Source organism: Molossus molossus, unplaced genomic scaffold (genome assembly GCF_014108415.1).
Source record: "Molossus molossus isolate mMolMol1 unplaced genomic scaffold, mMolMol1.p scaffold_m16_p_4, whole genome shotgun sequence".
Taxonomy (NCBI): domain Eukaryota; kingdom Metazoa; phylum Chordata; class Mammalia; order Chiroptera; family Molossidae; genus Molossus; species Molossus molossus.
This window is the reverse complement of record NW_023425377.1, coordinates 27913672-27933459: the sequence shown is the minus strand read 5'-3', so window position 1 is coordinate 27933459 and position 19788 is coordinate 27913672.

The window sequence follows — 19788 nt, the reverse complement described above, 5'->3', positions numbered from 1 at the left end:
CGTTGTGCATTGCCCCGGCGCTGGGAACAATCCCGCACACTGTTGATGCTGAACAATTCACTGCACTTGAACTGATGTCTTCCATTGAGTTCTTAATGGCCACCTGACACATGCTATGAACTCACATCTCCTTGGAGAGAGCCGCGGTTCTTTATGTCTCTGTTTCTTAGCAAATACAAGGCCGAAGGTGCTTGTTAAAGCAGTAAATATTTACAAGTTAGGGAAGTTAATATTGTTAAATGGCTAGTTGAACCTCATTAAACGACGAGATAATTTGGGGAAGGATGGCTGAGGCAGATGTCCCTGTTAGAGACCGTGTGTCAACACACTCACTAAGTGATGCCTAAGAATTGCCAACTCAATGCAGGGAGAGAGCAAATTCACACCATGGTCAGGCAGCTTCTCCTGACAATGAGAGATTCAAGCTAGACCCAAGACTAAGGGTGAACTGGATCAGAACCAACCAAGGGAAGGAAACAGAAAAAGGTCCTTTCTGACCCATATTATTTATCTGCTCCCTGCCCGGCAACAAAAGCCTTGGAGCCTAGGGTACCTGAAGTTTTCTCAGATGCTTTTGGCCTCTTATTTTCTTTCTGATGCACATTTAAATACTCTGGGTAGTTCAGAGTTAAGAGTGTGTCTGATTTTAAAATACCAATTTTGCTGCTTGAGGAAAGCCAGAGAAATATTATACCGATGTAAAAAGATATTTCACCCTTGACTAGATTTCAGTGTTGTATTTTTAGCCCCGGGGAGATGATGGTGCCATTTATCCACTATGCCTATTGACTTGTATTTGGCAATGTTATGATAATTACATGTATATGTTTATATACCTGATTAAAGTGTGTCTTACTGAATAACGTGTTAAATAAGATTTGATAATTTTCTCCAGGCTGCGGAAAGCTAGCTGTTCAGCTGCTTGAGACTCCAGTGCCTGCCTGCCCCCACCATCTTTCTCTCTCTCTCTCATGCTTACAATGTTGTTGCAGGTTAGCAATAAAGGTGAATTGCTGAGAAACCCCTTGATCACATTTTCCAAAGGAAAGAAAAACAAAACATAATCAAGGAAGTATTTCAAGCAGGGACTGCCTAGTGCAACTCTGTCCAGAGCAGCCTCTGTGATGGATGGGCTCTGCTAGCCAGCCCAGAGTGGTCTCCTTCCAGACTAAGTTGAGATAATGCAAAATCAGGCTACCCACTATGTTTTTTCTAGTTAAAGAGAGCTTCATTTGTAGGTGTAGGAACGAGAGCCTGAGAGATAAGCCAGGAGAACCAGGCTTCTGAAGGGAGCTGGTTTGCAGCAGGATGGTTACAGTCTATATCTACCAGATAGTGGCTATGCCCTGAAAGCCCTTCTTGAACTTGAGAGTCAGTAGTTGAAGACTGGGTAGGCCATTTCATTCCCATTAGGAAATGGGTAGTATATCTTATTGATCAGGGAGAAACCTATGGCCCAAAGACAGAGTCCAGGGACTGTAGGAATTAGGAAACTCATAAAAATATCACATTAGAAGCAGAGAAATACAAAGGCCAAAGAATCCTATTCTGGTCTGTAATAGATGCCAGAGAAACCAAATAGCAAATCTAGATGGCCAAAGCATATGAGACATTCAATCAAAATAGGACTGGACCTGGGGCACACCATAAAGATCTTGATTATAAGTGGATCAGTGATATGGGATCAGGAAAATCACCTCCGCCCACAGGCCACCAAATACCAAACACAGCAAGAGTTGACATGATTTCTAGGCTAGACCACGTGGCACCGAAGTGACCACATGTAATCAGCGATCTGATTTGGAGAGATGGTGAAACCAAGCATCTTTCTGACTCTGAGTGCTCACCAGGGGAAGTAGAAGGATGGTGAAAAGACAAGTTATGTTAGTTAGGAGACCTGGATTATATGGCACTGGGAAAGGCAGTTAACCTCTGTGGATGTCATTTATTAATTAGAAGTTATAATCATTGTTCTGTATCTTTCTCAGGTGGCTTATGAGTAACTGGAAAACAAGTGTGTGGTAAAATGCTCTTCAAATGTAGTTTTACCTTTTGCAAGAATGTAACTAAATGCAGGCCCATTTGTAATTTATATTTAGAGGACGCTACAGCATTTCTTCTTTTGCTTGCTATCTTCTTCATGTACTTGGGAAATTCAGTGGGCTTAAGATTTAAGTGACAACGTATGACTTACCTTCTTGAATACTCGGAAGATAACCTTTGCTCTCCTCTTCTCCTACAGATCAATCAAATGTTTGAACAATATTAGGATTGGAACAGTCAGCTAGCAATTAGGTCTAAATAAGGCAAAAATCTAGAAGCAGAAAGGAATAATACAGGGATAAACAAAAGTAGGTTTACAGTTGCTTGTATGGAAAATAATACAATAATTAATAAAAAATACAAGAATTGCCCTGGCTGGTTTGGCTTAGCTGTAAAGCATCAGCCCACAGACTAATGAGTCATGGGTTTAGTTCAGGCCAAGGGCATGTACCTTGGTTGCAGTTCATCTCCAGCCCTGGTTGGGGTCATGTGGGAGGCAACCAGTCAATGTGTCCCTCTTACATCTCTCTCTCTCTCTCTCTCTCTCTCTCTCTCTCTCTCTTTCTCTTCCCCCCACTCTATCCAAAGATAAATAGAAAAATATCCTCAGGTGAGGATTAAAAAAATTAATTAAAAACAAAAAGAATACACTCTGTATTTTGTACACTCACAACTGTAAACCTACTTTGCCCAGCCCTGTGTATTGATGTAGAGACAGGAACTCTATAAACCCCTCTTCTTGGGTTTCAGGGCCCATCACAGTCTTGCCCCCTTTTTAAATGGTCTGCTTTCCCACTGCTCCCTTTCAATCTGCTCCCACAGATCACCTCACGACACCCACTGGATGCTCCTTCTCGGGAGGTCAGTCCTCACACCTGCTCGTGTTTCAGACTTCTCTTACCTATCATTTCTCATTCATTTCCTTACCTCTCAAGGTTGTCGTAAAGTTCAGACGAAGAACTTCTGTGCGCTTGGTTTGTAAGCCATAACATGCTATATTAAGGTGAAAAGGAAGTTAAATTTAAAGTTAGAAGGTACAGGTTTAAGATCTGGTCCTGCCACATGCTGTCTGTGTGGCTTTAGGGAGGTTTCCGTACCTCTGTGTAGGTTAATCTCTTTTTTGGGAAGATGGAGCTTGTAATTTCAGTCCTGCCAACCACATACATGTAAAAGGTGACTTTGTCATTATTCTTGGATGAGATCTTCCGAATACTGAGAGATACCTATTTACTGGGAGTTTTGTTCATGTACCTTTTCTGGTTGCATTCATTCATCCACTCACTTATTGATTCATTTGAGAAACATTTAATGTTTGAAAATACTTGTACAAATAAATAATTGATACGAATTTATGTAAAATTGCCTGTTAAAATAATTAATATTACATTATATAAAATGTTATTTTGAGTGAAAAAAATTTTATAGTGTAGTCTTAAAATACTTAGTTGATAACCTGACGAAACTTTCCCCACATTTTAATCCCTTCAGATAACGGCATGGGAGTTGGCACTAGATTGCAGGTTATTTTGAACAGAATCACTTTTATTCAGTTTTTCCCAAGGGATCTTTCATTCTTAAGGACATTTACATAATTATTTCTGGCATTTTATATTTTACTATGGTACTTATTTCACATGTAGTTACTATTATGAGAATTCTACTATTAATAAATAGCTTTTGTTTCCCCCAAAGGCATTTTAAATTTATTTCATTTTGTCTCCTTCTAAAATAATTTTTATCTTACATATGATTGCCAGGTATAGCCTATGGTGGTCAAATATAATATCTTATTAATTCATATGTGATATAATCTTTCTGTGAGGTTCTATTCTATTTCCTCTGATAGAAATGGTTTATTGTCTGTTCTGTCTCTAAAAATTACAGCCATTTATGATTTTGTGATATATGCAAATGATACGTTAGTCTTTTAAAAAATAAAACAGCTTAATTCATTGTATAATCAGAATTAATCTTTTAGTTCGTAGAATCTCATTTTTTTAAAAGATAGATACATGGGGCTTTCAAAAATAATCACCACCAAAATGTTTTAGAGTAGTTAATATTAAAAATGTTTAAGTAAAATTTTCTTTACCTATATGTAAGTACGATATCATCTCATGCATTTCTTTTTTTTAATCCTCACCTGAGGACATTTTTCCATTTTTTGTTCAGGTAGAGTGGGAGGGGGAGAGAGGAAGAGAGAGAGAAACATCGATGTGAAAGGGACACATCGAGTGGCCGCCACCCGCACGACCAACCAGGGCCGGGGACAAACTGCAACCGAGGTACATGCCCTTAGCGGGAACCGAACTCGGGTCTCTCGGGACCGCAGGCCGACGCTCTAACCGCTGAGCCAAACTGGCCAGGGCTCATCTCATGCATTTCTAATAGAATATTTCAAGAAGCCAAGATCTACTTTAGCTTTCCTACTTGCTGACTCATGGGTTTAGCATCTGAACTCTGAACACTGTGAAAAACTATAGCCCCCTTTGCTAAAGGATAGTGTCTATTGCTCAAAGAAGAAATATAAATAATACATAGTAATAGCCTGCTGATATCGCCTTCTACGTCTCCAGCCACTAAGTAGTGATAAATCTCCCCAAACCCATTCTTTTTTTTTTTCAGTGTCACCTGGTTTTGTTTTACTTCTACTACAATTTATTTGAGTCACTGTTGTTAGGATATTTAAAATTTTTTAATCATTTGTTTACTTCTATTTTTTTATTAATTTATTTTTGTTACAGATGTTTCTTCTTTTTTCCCCCATTGACACCCTCCTCCCCACCCCCCCACCCTGTCCCCAGCTTTGTTGTCTATGTCCATCGGTTATGCGTACATGCATATAAGTTTTGTGGTTTATCTCCCCCTCTCCTTTCTGACGTTTGTCAGTCTGTACTCGACTTCTATGACTCTGGGTCTATTTTGTTCAACAGTTTGTTTAGTTCATTATATTCCAGAAATAAGTGAGATCATGTGATATTTGTCTTTCTCTGCTTGGCTTATTTCACTTAGGATAATACTTTCCAGGTCCCAAACCCATTCTTACCTGTTTGTTCACATTTAACATATGACACAAAAATTTATTTGAGCCCGGTCAGTGTGACTGAGTGGTTGAACATCGACACATGCACCAAGAGGTTGCTGGTTTGATTCCTGGTCAGGGCACATGCCCAGGTTGTGGGCCTGATCCCCAGTTGCGGGGCATGCAGGAGGCGGCCAATCAATGTTCTCTCTCATCGATGTTTCTAATTCTCTCTCCCTCTCCCTTCATCTCTTTCTCAAATCAATAAAGAAGAAAAAATTTTAATAAAATTTTTTTGAGGTAAATTTAACTCACATTATGTCAGTCTAACACACACACACACACAACTGAACTGATACAGAACTTCTTTATTTTGTTTAGCCCTTTTTTTTTTTTTTTTTAGTGCAATGGGAAAGATTTGCCTTTCCTCTTGTTTGGGTTGCTTTTGTCCAAACTCACACTTAATGGTTAACTCAAAGAAGCAAAAAATATTACAAAATAAAATATCTTCCCTCCTCTTTTTGGTAGAGCTTGGGTTGTTTCATTTTATAGAAACTCAGATAGAATGATTACCTAAGTTTATGAGACTTTTAGTGTGTACTGTGAAAACCCCAAGTGGTGTAGAGAATTGATAGATACCTTTAATACTAAAATCAATTAACCCACAAGTCTTTATTGATTTCAGTGGCTGCTAAGTGCCATGTGGGACCCCTGTGAAAGACAAGGCGTCCTCTCAGACATCTGGACAGCCATGTGAAACAAATCAGAGAGGTATTTTTTCTTAACCATCTTCCTGAGTATGAATATTTTTTCACCTTAGATTTTTGTCCATCTCAGTCATGAAGATACAGAAATATATAAATGTTTTATCTTTATCTCTGCTTATATTATCTGTCTGTCTGTCTACTGAAAATGTTGGGTGAGCTCGACCGGTGTGGCTCAGTGGACTGAGCATCGCCTCATGGACTGAGAGGTCCTGATTCTATTTTCCTTTAGGGTACAAGCCCGGGTTGTGGGCTCGATCCCCGGTGCAGGGTATAGGAGGCAGCCAATTGATGTATCTTTCTAACATCGATGTTTCTCTCTCCCCCCCTTCCTTGTACTCGAAAAAGTCAATAAAGACATATTTAAAAATAAATAAAATAAAATGTTGGGTGAACAGCCAGGTGGGTTGGGGAGATACCCCTGCCCTAATCTCACACTCCAATTTACACACTTCACACTTCATTGCAGCCATACCAAAATCTGTTCATATTCTGGCCTTACACTGTGCTCTCTCAGGCCTTTGAACTTTCACACAGTACTGTTTCTAACTAAAATATACTGCCTTTTCCAACTTTCCTGAATAACTACTGATTCCTTAGATCTTCAAATTTAAACATATCTTTTCCTAAGAAACACTCACTGACGTCACCTCCCCATGCTTCAGGCTGGCAGACCAGTGATAATCCTGGTCCACAGATAAGGTATACTAGAAATATGCATCATTTTTTCAAATAACTCAGTTTATTTTTATCTGCACTCCCCAGTCTGAAGCAGAAGTGAACATTTAGTTTTAGTTAATTTGACCTCCCCCCATCCTTTCTTCGAAGAGGCGTTCATCATCATCATTACCATCATTGGGCACATCTTTAATCACCGTAACATCCCTAGAGGTAGATGTGAGTCTTCTCTATATTTTACAGATGCAAAACATAAATCACAGAGAGTTACACAGTTTTCATTTGGTGAGGCTGCAAACCCAGACACTCTGAATTTAGAGACTGCATTTAATCACTGTTATACTGTATATGGTAAGGTGTCATTGTGGCAGGCTTGTATACAACTCATACTTAACGTTATCTGTCTACACAGATATTCGCTGAGTAATCCGTCATGCCATCTGGTCCTGGCTCCGTCATCCTCCTAGGCCACTAAGGAGATGTCTTGCATGACCATCTAAATGTTCATGCCCTGCTATTCTTGGGCACACAGGACTGTGTCTGCTTCAGCATCATGGTGCAGTAAGGAAATCACTGGGAATCCGTGTGTCATTATGTGGGCTTTGCACCCGTGAAGAGTCATATCCTCTCTGTTGGATCTAGTTGGGCTTTACCTAGAAAGCAAGGAACTGATCCTGTGTCCAACACATACCCTTGGGATTTCATCCTGTACACTCAGTTCCAGGGAATCTTTCTCTGGGACTCAGCAAAGTCTACTTGTGTATGAATTCCCTGCATGATTCTCTTTCCTCGTATCTGAGGAATCATGTTCTTGTCTGGTAGGAGGGAGTCTTGCTTTTCTCTCGTGAAGCTTTCTAGTGAATCTTTTTTATGAATCAGGAGTCCCTTCTGTTTCCTTAGGGCCTGAACATTTGACACTCCGAAGGCAGGGAAACCTGCCTTTTCCTCTGCTTTCTGCAGCCGTGTCCTGTCCTTCAGGCGGTGCGGACAGAGCTGCCCAGCTGCCTGCCTGCATGTGAGGAAGGGCAGGGTGGGAAGGGGAACTCGGCCATATCCAGGGTTCCACCCCCACTGAGCCCTATGGCTCCGCCTGGATCCCTAAGCAGCTGTACCTACCCTGTCACGTTACATGCTTTATTTTAGGTAATATGCCGCCTGTCTTCCTTATCATATTTTAAGCTCTGTGAAGGCAGAGACTATTCCTTTATTTTTACTACTTGGCATGTGGTACGCTCTTAAAAATGACTGATGGATGGATGAATGAATGAATAAGTAAATGAATAAACTGATCAGATAGATCCCCTTTGAAACCTCTGAGCTTCATATATGATCATTATATGATTTGCCAGTTTTGATTTGGATGGTCTGAGTCCACTTTCAGTCATAGGCCTGGTCTCTGGCTTTGATCCCTGTCTTCATTTAGGTCCAGCATGATCTCTCCTCACTCTAAAGGGGACCCAGTGGAATGGAGTGGGGGACCCTATACACCAGTGTGATGTAAAAGCCGCAGACCCTCGTGGCAGGTGCACTCCATTCAAACTCCAGCACTAAGGGGTCTGCCCAGACCTAACATGTTCCTGGGACACCAGCCTCCTTTGGAGTTTCTGTCTGGTAATGCTCAGGGCTGGCAAAATAATTCACTCTTCCTTCTTGCTAACTTCTGATGATAGGCCCCTGACTCCGCGTTCTTAGAGCCTTTTCCGGGAGGGACTTGTCATTGTGAGTCCTCTCTTTCTCCTTTGGAGATGAATGTGTATCCCCTCCAGGTCAGGAGTGCCTTTCCCAAAAACGTGAGCGCCATCGCTTTGAAATATAATTGTTGGGAAGGACACGCCCTCTGTCTCCCAGTCTCTGTTGGAGGACAGAGTCCTAACTTCCTAAGTGCCAGCAAGCGAACAGAGCTGGCCTTGTCACATTTACAGTGACAACCCTTATAACCTTCTACTTGAGTGCTCATTCGCCCCCCTTCCCTACGTCTTCAGTCTTTTTTAAAATGCCCAGTCACATCTGCACAAATGGGAATGAAGCTCAACTCTTCACCCTACTATCAGTAGTTATCGAATAAAATCTGTTTTCACAGCTCTAACTAATGTCTAGTTTTGTTTAGCTTTGACAGTTACCCCATCCGTACCTATCTATTATGTAGCTGAGTAAATGGTTTTATTTATGTATTTATTTTTAGTAATCACCCGAGGACATTTTTCTATTGATTGTTAGATAAAATGAAAGGGAGGGAGGGAGAGAGAGAAACATTGATGTGAGAGAGACACATTGATTGGGTGCCTCCCACCTGACCTCCACCGGGGCTGGGGGATCGAACCTGCAACCCAGGCACGTGCCCTTTACCTGAAATAAAACCCATAACCCTTTGGTTGGCAGGCCAATGCTCTAAGCACTAAGCCAAACTGGCCAGGGCTGGTTCTAATGTTCAAAAGAATTACAGAGAAGTTAGAAGGAGGGGTACACACTGTGAAACCCACCATATTGGAAATATTCCTGTAATTCCTGCCTATGTGACGTGTGTCCCATGCAGCACTGAATGTACACAGATAACTTATTGCGGAGCCCATGCTATGACTTTTTATGTAAACTCCTAATTTCACAGCAATGGCAGTAACAACTAACATTTATTGATTGCTTACTTTGTATATCCCAGATACTGTGCTAAAACACTTTGCGTGCACGATCTTATTCAATCCTCCCAAATACCTAGCAATGGAGGTGCGATTGTCATCCCCATTTTACAGGAAGGAAACAGGGATCAGAGAAGGCAAGTGATTTTTCCAAATTCCTATACACACAAACTCATATACCTCATTTTATTGCAATTTGTTTTATTGCACTTTGCAGATACTGTTGTGGGTTTTGTTTGTTTATTTGTTTGTTTTGACAAATTGAAGGTAAGACCTTCCACCAGCAAAAACATTATGTTCAACTCATTGAAGGCACAGATGATAGCATTTTTTAGCAGTGAAATATTTTTAAATTGGGGTTTGTACAGTTTTAGGAATAATGCTATTGCACACTTGTTATACTAAAATATAGTGTAACTATAACTTTTTATGTACTGAGAAACCAAAAAATCTGTGTGACTTGCTTTATTACTCTATTTGCTTTATTGCAATGGTGTGAAATTGAACCCACAATGTCTCAGAGGTATGCCTGTAGTCAGTAAGAGACTAAACCAGTACTCAAACGAACTCTTTGACCTCAAAGCCCATATATTTTATCACCAGGCTTTGCTGGCTCAACTATATCACTGAGAAAGATGCAAGTACACAAATAATAATAATTCAAGGTAGCTCTGGCCATTTTGGTTCAGCGGTTAGAACGTCGGCCTGCGGTTCAGAGAGACCCGGGTTTGGTTCTCACTAAGGGCACGTACCACGGTTGCAGTTTGTCCCCAGCCCTGGTTGGGTCGTGTGGGTGGAAGCCAGTCGATGTGTCCCTTTCACGTAGATGTTTCTCTCTCTTTCCCTCCCACTCTATCTGAACAAAAAATGGAAAAATGTCCCCGGGTGAGGATAAAATAATAATAATAATAATAATAATAATAATAATAATAATAATTCAAGGTAGTATATAGTACACATCATAGATACAGTATGTGATACATACACTTGCTTAGGGAACTTTTAATAGTCATAATAAACTAATGAGGGGGACTTAACACTGTTTTTATCACCCTTCTTATGAATCTAGAAAACGTTATCATTTTTCTGGAGAATGTGAACTTTACATTTAGGAACGCATTTAATTACCCCTATGCCCTATCACTTATTAGCTGGCATTCTAGATAAATAATTTCCCCTATTTTCTTTTCCTTCACCAGGGCTTCCCGTGAATTGTTTTCTTAGACCTAAGTAAATTTGAAAGCTGACTTTCAGCAAAGCCCATCACTTCGTGAGGGAAATAGAGGTGGATAACCAAGTAATTGAGTTGGGATGTTACTCAGCAGCCTCAGCTGAGGCTTTGGTTGGCTGGGTCCATCACTCTGAGTGAGCCCTGAGCAATGGAAATGATTATTTTTGTTCTCTCTTGACTTGGGCTGAAGAAAAATCCACATCAGATGCTGTGTCTTAATCAGTCAGTGTCAAGAAGTTTTACAATCACTGAATGCTCCTTTTATTACTCATGTTATTGCAGAAAAACTCAGGGAGACTTTGTCTCTTATCCACATCTGGCATATTTGAAAAGAGTGGTTTTCCAAAGCACTTTTCAAGTCATGTGGCTTCTAGACCTGGACAAAGATGTGCCAGGGCCTTCTCCTTAGAGATTCTACCAACAAAACCTACTAATGGTTCCATTCGCTTCCAAGATCATGAAGCAGTTCAACTTAGCATCTACTAAAGTCAGCATCAGCAAAGTGAGAAGGTTCTGGAATCTGAGCTGGATTCCCCACCTGGGCTCTATACAACTGTAAAGGCACGTTATAGCCCCCAATGAATAGAGTGAGGTGATGGGTAAGTACTTCCAAAGTAGGGATGAAGAGACTATTTGCTGTAAACTCATTTCTGCAGTAATTGTCAAAGAATGATATAGTGTTACAACTGTCAAGGTCCTTAGGAAATTCTCTAGTTAGTAAGAAAGGTGAAGGAGAATCAAGTGTTTTAATCAGATGCATTCTAGCATCATCTACACCAGGGCTCACCAACTATAACTCGCAGGTCAAGCATGGTCCACAAATGAAATTGTATTTGACCACAGTTACACCCAATTAATAACACATTTTCTGTGACTGTTTTGGCCCATGGGGGTGGAGATGAATAGTATAGCAGAGACCTTTATGGAAAAAGTCACCCTGGTCAGTGGATTGAAACCTCTAGGAAATGATGGAAGAGCCAAGAAGCAAACTCTGGTTTCTATATCACATATTAGAGTTTTACATATGGTTTTGTTATAGAAACAACAAGAAAAAGGGAAAGTAGAAAGACTTAAGTTGTACAAACTAGGCTGATGACATTTTTTTTTCTAAAGGGAAAATACTAGCCCCTTTGAGTAGGTAGGTGGGGGACAGGAAGAAGGAATAGAAGGATATGTCAGGTAGGCAGGATGGTCCCTATGAAGATATATTAACAAGAAATGATGTTGAGGGTCTGTGGGACTGTACGTAGTCCTCAGCTGACTAAGTAATTATTACTGAGTTGGGACCATGGAGTTGGAAGATGAAATTAGGCAACTGGGTGGCAGTCAAATCATGCTGGATACTAGACGTTATCTTATGGTGCTGGGACTTTATCTTGTAGGAGATAGGGACTTTGGGAAGGTGGAAGACAAAAGTGACATTCTAAATATTTCTTTTGGGTTGGATCATTGTGACAGAGAGAATGCAAAAATAATCGACAGATACGTTAAATGGAGGCAGGAAGAGCAGCTGGGAAACAATATGGGAAGTGTGTATGACCTGTTGATGATCAAGTATTGCCAGCACTAGAAAACTTTGGAGAATGTAGGCTGGCTAGAATGTCAATATAAAAATTTTTTTCCAGGATTTTGAATTTAATTATTTTGATTTTAATCATTTTTAATGTATGCAAATGCAATCAAGACAGCCACCATGTCTTATGAAGTGTGCATTAAAGAAGGGATAGGGAGGAAGAATCCCCATATGATTCCATGAATGGCGGGCCTGCGATGGTGGTAGTAGTAGTAACTTCAGCATTCATTTATTGAGTGCTAAATTGTAAATCAGTCATTTTACACACAGTAGTTCTTAAAATAAAATACATATTGAGGTATCCACTGTTCCCATTTCTGTTGTGCAGGTAAGGGCATTGATGCTTAGAGAGTTAGAGTAACATGAGCAGTAATGGCATAGCTCAGATTTGGGCATAGTAAATCTCACCTTCCTTCCATAGAATGCATGATTCACGAGTGCAAAATACTTTATTTTCTTCTGTTCTTGACTGACATGCAGTAGACACTCAATACATTTTTACTAAATGCTGAATGAAACTTTTAGTGAATAATTTGAAATTTTACACCCATAACCTTCCATGATACAGCACATTCTCAATACCATAAAATTTTGGCAGTGCTCATTATTTGCTCTAAAGTGATCCAGATCATTTTTTCTATGCCTAAAACTGCGTCAGAGACCATTCAGTTCATCTGAAAAACGTTTCTGGGGTGCCTGTCCTCTATTAGCATAATGTATCATACTACATTTTATAGATTACCAAGAATTTTACCACGCGTCATCTCATTTAATCTTCTTGACAATCTTATAAGTTATTTGTTCTGTTTTACAGATGAAAAGCTGAGTTCCAGAGCAGTTACCTGCTCATGGTCACAGCTAAAAATCCAGGTCTTCTGAATCCAATTTTGTGTACTTTCCATTGCATGAGACTGATTATTATTTATGTAGATGACAAACATGGAACTGAGCTGTAATGGATGCAAACACACACACACACACACACACACACACACACACACACGTATATATAATTTTTATTGAATTATCATATACATATATGTATGTATATTATATTCTATATAAATGTGTATGATATATATGTACATCAGTGTACAAACCATAATTTTACAACTCAATACATTTTCATAGACCTGTGTAACTAGCACCTGGATCAAGAAGCAAAGTATTTTTTGTGCCACATAATCTCTTTTGTGCTCCTTTCAAACCACTAACTTCTCCCTTGAGGGTAAAATATCCTGTCTTCTAAGTGGGATAGACTAGCTTTGTCTGTTTTTTATTTGATATAAATGGAAACAAATAATATATGGTCTTTTGTGTCTGAAATTTTTTACTCAATATTATGCTTAGGAAGTTCATTAATATTGTCTGTAGTTATTGTTTATTCTCACAGTTTTAGCATATTTTAGTATTTGAATATATCATCATTATTTAAAACATCTATTCTGCTGAATGTCACTTGGTTGGTTTCCACTTGAAATTTGAAAATTATTTGATTCCAGCAGTGCTTGCCATGAAGATTCTTGTACAGTATCTTTTGATGAGCATACATAGTCATTTCTATTGAATGTGTAGTTAGCAATAGAATTTCTGGGTCTAAAATATGATTTTGCTATAGAGATTTATGCAGTTACTCTATTTTTTCTATTGGTCATTTTTTTCTATATTCTTAGTGATTAATATGCACTCAATTATGCACAGTAGGACTAGGAATTATGTAATTAGGATTTTTGTTTGTGGGGAAGCTGAGGCCGGTTAACTTAGAAAGTCTAAGAGGTGGTCAGGATAGCCCATTTACTATTAGTCTGTTGGTCCCCTGGGACAGTGGTATATCTGGTCCCAAAGACCACTTAATTCATTTTACTTTGGTTCTCCAACACCTAGGTCACCTTAGTTCTTGTGTTTGGACTGTTGAGAGGCTATTGCTCTAGAGAATGACAGCATTTCTTGAGAAATTTGTGATCAACCTTCAGCATCTTGATGTCAGTCACTGTTTTCTTCACTTTATATTAGTAAACCATGAAGGGAAGAGACTTCAGAGAAACAGGAAAACATTGTTTTCCCTTCCCTCATGATAAGACATTATCTCAGTCTCTCTGTGGATAGATATTTTTATAATGACTTTGTATTTCTGTCTCTCAGATGTGTTAAATACTAGAATACTTTTGTTAAAGGCTGGTCAAATTTAGCTAAAGATTAGTCATAGGCCTTCATGGATACGCAATTCGACTGGAAAATGGAGACTTTTCAGCAGTTTTTGTACCTAAACTTCTAGATAACTTAAGATTTTTAAGGTACATCATGGGTTATCTCTTGTCTGGTCTTGGCTTATCTGGAAATCTAAGATGAGACAAGACACTTGTACAACAACAATACATTTATATCTTTGCTCCAGACATTAATGTGAAGGAGGATGGAATATCAGGGAGTCGTTTGTTTAATAGGAGATATTTGCATAAAATACTGACATATTGACAGCTATAAAACTTGGTGATGTTTCTCGAGCTGAGATGGAGCTCAGACCCATATTGTACACCAAATAAAATAAAATAGTATCTGTGATGATATTTTAAAAAGAGGTGGAGCCCAGCTGGTGTGACTCAGTGGATTGAGTGTTGTCCTGTAGACTGAGAGATCCCGGCTCAATTCCCGGTCAGGGCACATGCAAGGGTTGTGGGCTCGATCCCCATTGGGGGGCTGGCAAGAGGCAGCCAATTGATGTTTCTCTCTCACATTAATGTTTCTATCTCTCCCTTCCTATCTCTAAAAAAAACAATGAAAACATATTAAAAAGTGGTGGAAAACAGGTAATAATAGATGGAGGCAGGGCTGTCTTCTCTCTCTATTACATGAAATTTTGAGGCCGTGACTATTAGGTTAGAGTTGTTTTAAAAGGAGAAAATGATAGGGAAAATCCAGTTGTTATCTTCTCTCTGAAATGAATCAATGTTATTATTTTTTTTTTAAGAAGAAGAAAAGGATTGTACTTGATTGGGAGAGTTTGGAGACATAACCAGATACAAAACATGGTCTTGGAGTAGATACTAGTGTAGAAAAAAAGCTATAAAGAATATGGTCAATAAGGAAAAGTAGAATATGATCTAGTTATATGAGATAAAATTTTACAAAAATGAAAAAGTTGAAATTAGTTGATAATAAAGGGCATTGTAGAGCAGTAAATACAATACGATCTCACTTTAGTAGAAAAAAATTATATGTACATGAGCATGTTCACATAGAGAAAATCCAAGAAAGCTATGAGCTGAAGATATTATCAGCAGTAATCTGGGAGTGGTGGAAATGTAAAGTTTTAATTATGATTGTTACTGTATTTTAACTCTTGCTTATTTTTATTTTCAACATTTCTTCAGTGTACAAGTTCTGATTGTGTTAATAAAAAGGGTTTTTTTAAGTATAAATGAATACATAAGTAAATATTTAAGGCATTCAGTTCCACAAATTATCTGGTAGCTGATTAATGCAAATGGCTAATCTAATAATGTAGTTAAAACAACATTAATTAGCATTGATTAAGTGTGCCAAGCACTGTGATAAATTTTGTACAAACATTACATGAATTGATTCTAATTCAAACCCTATGAAGTAGGTACTATTATTTACATTTTATAGATGAAGAAACTGAAGATCTCAGAGATTTGCCAACTTGCTCAGAGACACAGATAATAAGTGATGGATGAGATTTAAGTCAGGTATTTCTGAATGCAAATAATTTTTACTTAATTATTCTATGTATTGCCTCCTATCATCCTATTACCAACATCAGCATCTCATTGGCTGTTCCAATGATAGTTTTTCTACTCAAATAGCTATAGAAATTATTTAATAAATTACTAAGTAGTGTATCTTATATTAAAAAAATCACTAGGTCATTGAATATAGAAACTTAGAAGGTTGGAACAAAAATTTAGTGAGAAGTGGTCAGCCCTTGCATTCAAAGACCTCACAATCTAGTGAGATGGTTATGACTGTAGAAAAATAATTTGAATGTATTTATTTTTTAAAACAGATTCTTTTTTTATTGATTTGAGAGAGAGAGGAAGGGAGAGAGAGAGAGAGAGAGAGAGAGAGAGAGAGAGAGAGAGAGAGAGAGACATCGATGAGAGAGAACATCAATTGGCTGCCTCCTTCATGCCCCCCACTGGTGATAGGGCCCACAACCAAGGCATGTGCTCTGACCAGGTGACCTCTTGGGTTGACACTCAGCCACTGAGCCACACTAGCTGGGCTTGAATGTATTTATTTTTTTTAAAGTCAATTTAAAGCAGAAAAAAATAGAAATAAATTGAAAACACTTTTCTATTATATATAAATATTCTAATAAATTAAGGTAGTAATATACATTTTTATATAGATGTTTATATAAATGCTGATAGATACTTATTGAAGAATGGATTGTAGGTAGAAATTTATTAATGTTTCCAGTAGATAGAAAAAAGTATGAATCTTTATTAAATGCCTTCATAAATATGCATTAAATAGGCTTAAGAAGATTTTACATATTCTCTTCTGATTGAGAAGAATCATTCCAGGAAATATGTTTTGCAAAATCACATATATTTCATGTATGTGATGTGTCTAATTTCACTTTAAAGTTCTTTGGGATTTATACTGCAATTAAACTAAATTGAACAATATAAAATACACAAGAAAAACAGTAGATATAAAAAGCTAAGGAAAAGGACAATTCACATTAACTTTTTCTTGCTTTAAAATTACACTAAAAGTCAGTTTCTTTCCAGAAAAATATGAGGAATTTACTGATGTGACTGAAATTATTGATATAAGAACAACTGAGAAGTAACAGGGAAGAAAATATTTTAATAGTGTGGCAGAACTCCTAAAGAGATGGGCCGTGTTGACTGGAGGTTTTAGGTAGGCAAAGAATGTTTTGGAAATCCTCGGACTTATTTGAGCCACTGGGATTTAGGATCTAGGAACAGTTGATTCCATGAAGACAGGGGTAAAAAGAAACAAAGATTTTAATTTATTCATTGCAATTACCACTTTAATCTCTTCCCATTGTCAATTTAAGGAAACTATTTTAAATTAAAATGAAAAGTATAGTTTGAAACATTTTCTGTTAAATTGCCTGGTTATAGTGAGTTTCTGAAATTATAAGGACATCTCCAACAAAGAAAACAGCTCACTCTCTCATCAGAATTTTGTACATTCAACAAAGGAAAGACAGTTGGAAAGATTTAGATGCCAGGAATATTTTAAATTAAATTTAATCGGGTGACATTGGTTAATAAAATTGTATATGTTTCCAGTTTGTAATTCTATAAAGCATCATCTGTATATTGCATTGTGTGTTTACCACCCCAAGTCAGATTTCTTTCCATCACCATATATTTGACTCCCTTTACCCTTTACTGCCTCCCCTGACCATTCTTTCCCTCTGGTAATCACCATACTGTTGTCTGTGTCTGAGTTTGTTTTTGTTTGTCTGTCTTCTTTGTTCAGCTATTATTTTCAGTTCTATATCCCACATATGAGTGAAATATGGTTCTTCCTCCATATGACTTATTTTTTTCCCCTTTATTGATTTTAGAGAGAGAGGAAGTGAGAGGGAGAGAGAGAGAGAGATAGAAACTTCAATGAGCAAGAACATCAGCTGGCCGCCTCCAACATGCCCCCCACCAGGGATCAGGCCCACAACCTGGGCATGTGTCCTGACTGGGAATCAAACTGGCAACCTCTTGGTGCATGGGTCGACGCTCAACCACTGAGCCACACCAACTAGACAATCCATCTGACTTATTTTGTTTAGCATGATATTCTCAAGATCCATCCATGTGGTCAGAGATTTTAAAAAAATTTTTAACCAAATATTTGTCTTCCTGTTGGACAGAAATATCCTTTTCCACTCAGACCCTCCAGACTAAGTCAATTCACCAAAGACGTTTCTAATACCCTTGTGATAAAATAGTAGGCATTGTAAAGTTACAGTTATCTTGGAGCAGGTCTGTGTCCTAGAAGTGAGGAGTGGGGATAGTTAATCTGCTCTTTTCTTCAATGTAGATAACACTCCAGAGGCTAATCAAGTCCTTAGCTCTCACCCATGAAGATGAAGATACTAGAACATCTTCACTATATTTGAATCCCTTCTAGGCTATTTAAATTTAAAGAACAGTTTTAAAGGCATTCCCTATTCAATATAAAATCATGTTTACAGTAAAGCAAAAGACTTAATCCTGATTACTTGATCCTAAAGAAATAGTTCTTCTGCCTTGGGGATGGTTAGTCAGTCCATGCATTCTACAACAAGTGCAATGCTCTGGTTTACATTATATCACAGATTATTTTTTTGTGTGATAAAACATGAAGAGTGAGGAAAATTTGAGTGCAGACTCGGGAGTCATACTCACTGGGTTTGGTACCTGGCTCCATCTATTAATTTTTTGTGGGGGTTTCTCTTTCAGTATCCTTTCTATAAAATTGGGATAATAATAATATCTACTTTATAGGTGTGTATTAAGATTGAATGAGTTTAAAAACACAGAACAGGAAATGACACGTATGTTTAAACATTACATATTATTTTCACAATGATTCGTATCCATTGATACATAGAATTCTACAAGTAAATATACTATCAGTGACTTTGCCATTCAGTATCCCTATTTGATGGATTTGTCCATAATTAAATTAGTTCCGTACCATCAATCCTCTACTGTATCAGAATTAACCGTCAAAATACTCAAATTATAAAATGTTTATATTTCTTAAATCTTTTTCAAATGATGTATAAAAATCCTTGGGTTATTGTGAAGCACACACACAATAATAAAGTAATAAAGCTAGCCATCTAGTCTATCTGGACAATGTTCCTCTTGTCCAAAACAAGCAAACATTACCATTATAATAAAATATTACCATAAGTACAGTAAATAAGACAATATTTTCAATGAGTCACTTTAATTTTGTGGAATAATACAAACTCTAATTACAGGAAGTCAAAATTTCTCATTGAAAGTAGAGAACTTTCCTAAACTATGACCCCTTAAAAACATTGATCAGACCTATGGCATTGGACATGTGGATTAAATTGACCTATTTGGAATATGAATATATGAATATCAGTTCTACAAGCACATCACTGTAGTGAATTATAATGAGAAATTAATTTACAGAAGAAGCTGTAAATTTATTAATTTGTCTCATTTAAAAAATTTGTTGGCTTTCTAGCTTCATACTTCTCTCAGACCATGTCAGATACAGTTGACTTTTAAGAAGGAAGTCTCACTGGAGATTTGGGGCTAAAATACTCCACTTGAGTCACTGAAAAGACATTTTTTAAACGTAACTCAGTTATAAACAGAGGGAATATGAAGTGGAGGACTAGGAAATTTTCAATAAGTTTGATAAATGTAGATGTCAAATACTATCAGGTTTGCTTTAACTGAGAGCCTTGCCTGTGAATTATTAAAACTGTTCTCTTCAATGTTTGGATCCCTTTGCCTTCATTGGCCCAGTCTATATGAATTTTATTAAACACACTGGCATAGACACAGCCAGGTCCAATCAGCCATATCAATTGGACAGTGATCAGTGCCAACAGATATATTGACCTGCACCAAATATTTCAAATGGGCTAATATTCTAACCTGGAATAAAAGTAATAGGAGCCAGAGTCAGTAGAGAATTTCTCCTTCGCTGCATATGCTGTAAAAGAGAAACTGTAAAAAAAAAAATATATATATATATATACAATTTTTTTTAAACTACAGTCACCACAGGGACCCATAATATTTGGGAGACATATAGGACAACTCCTGAAATACAATCTGAGACTTTCATGTAATGATTTATGTTTTCTTCTT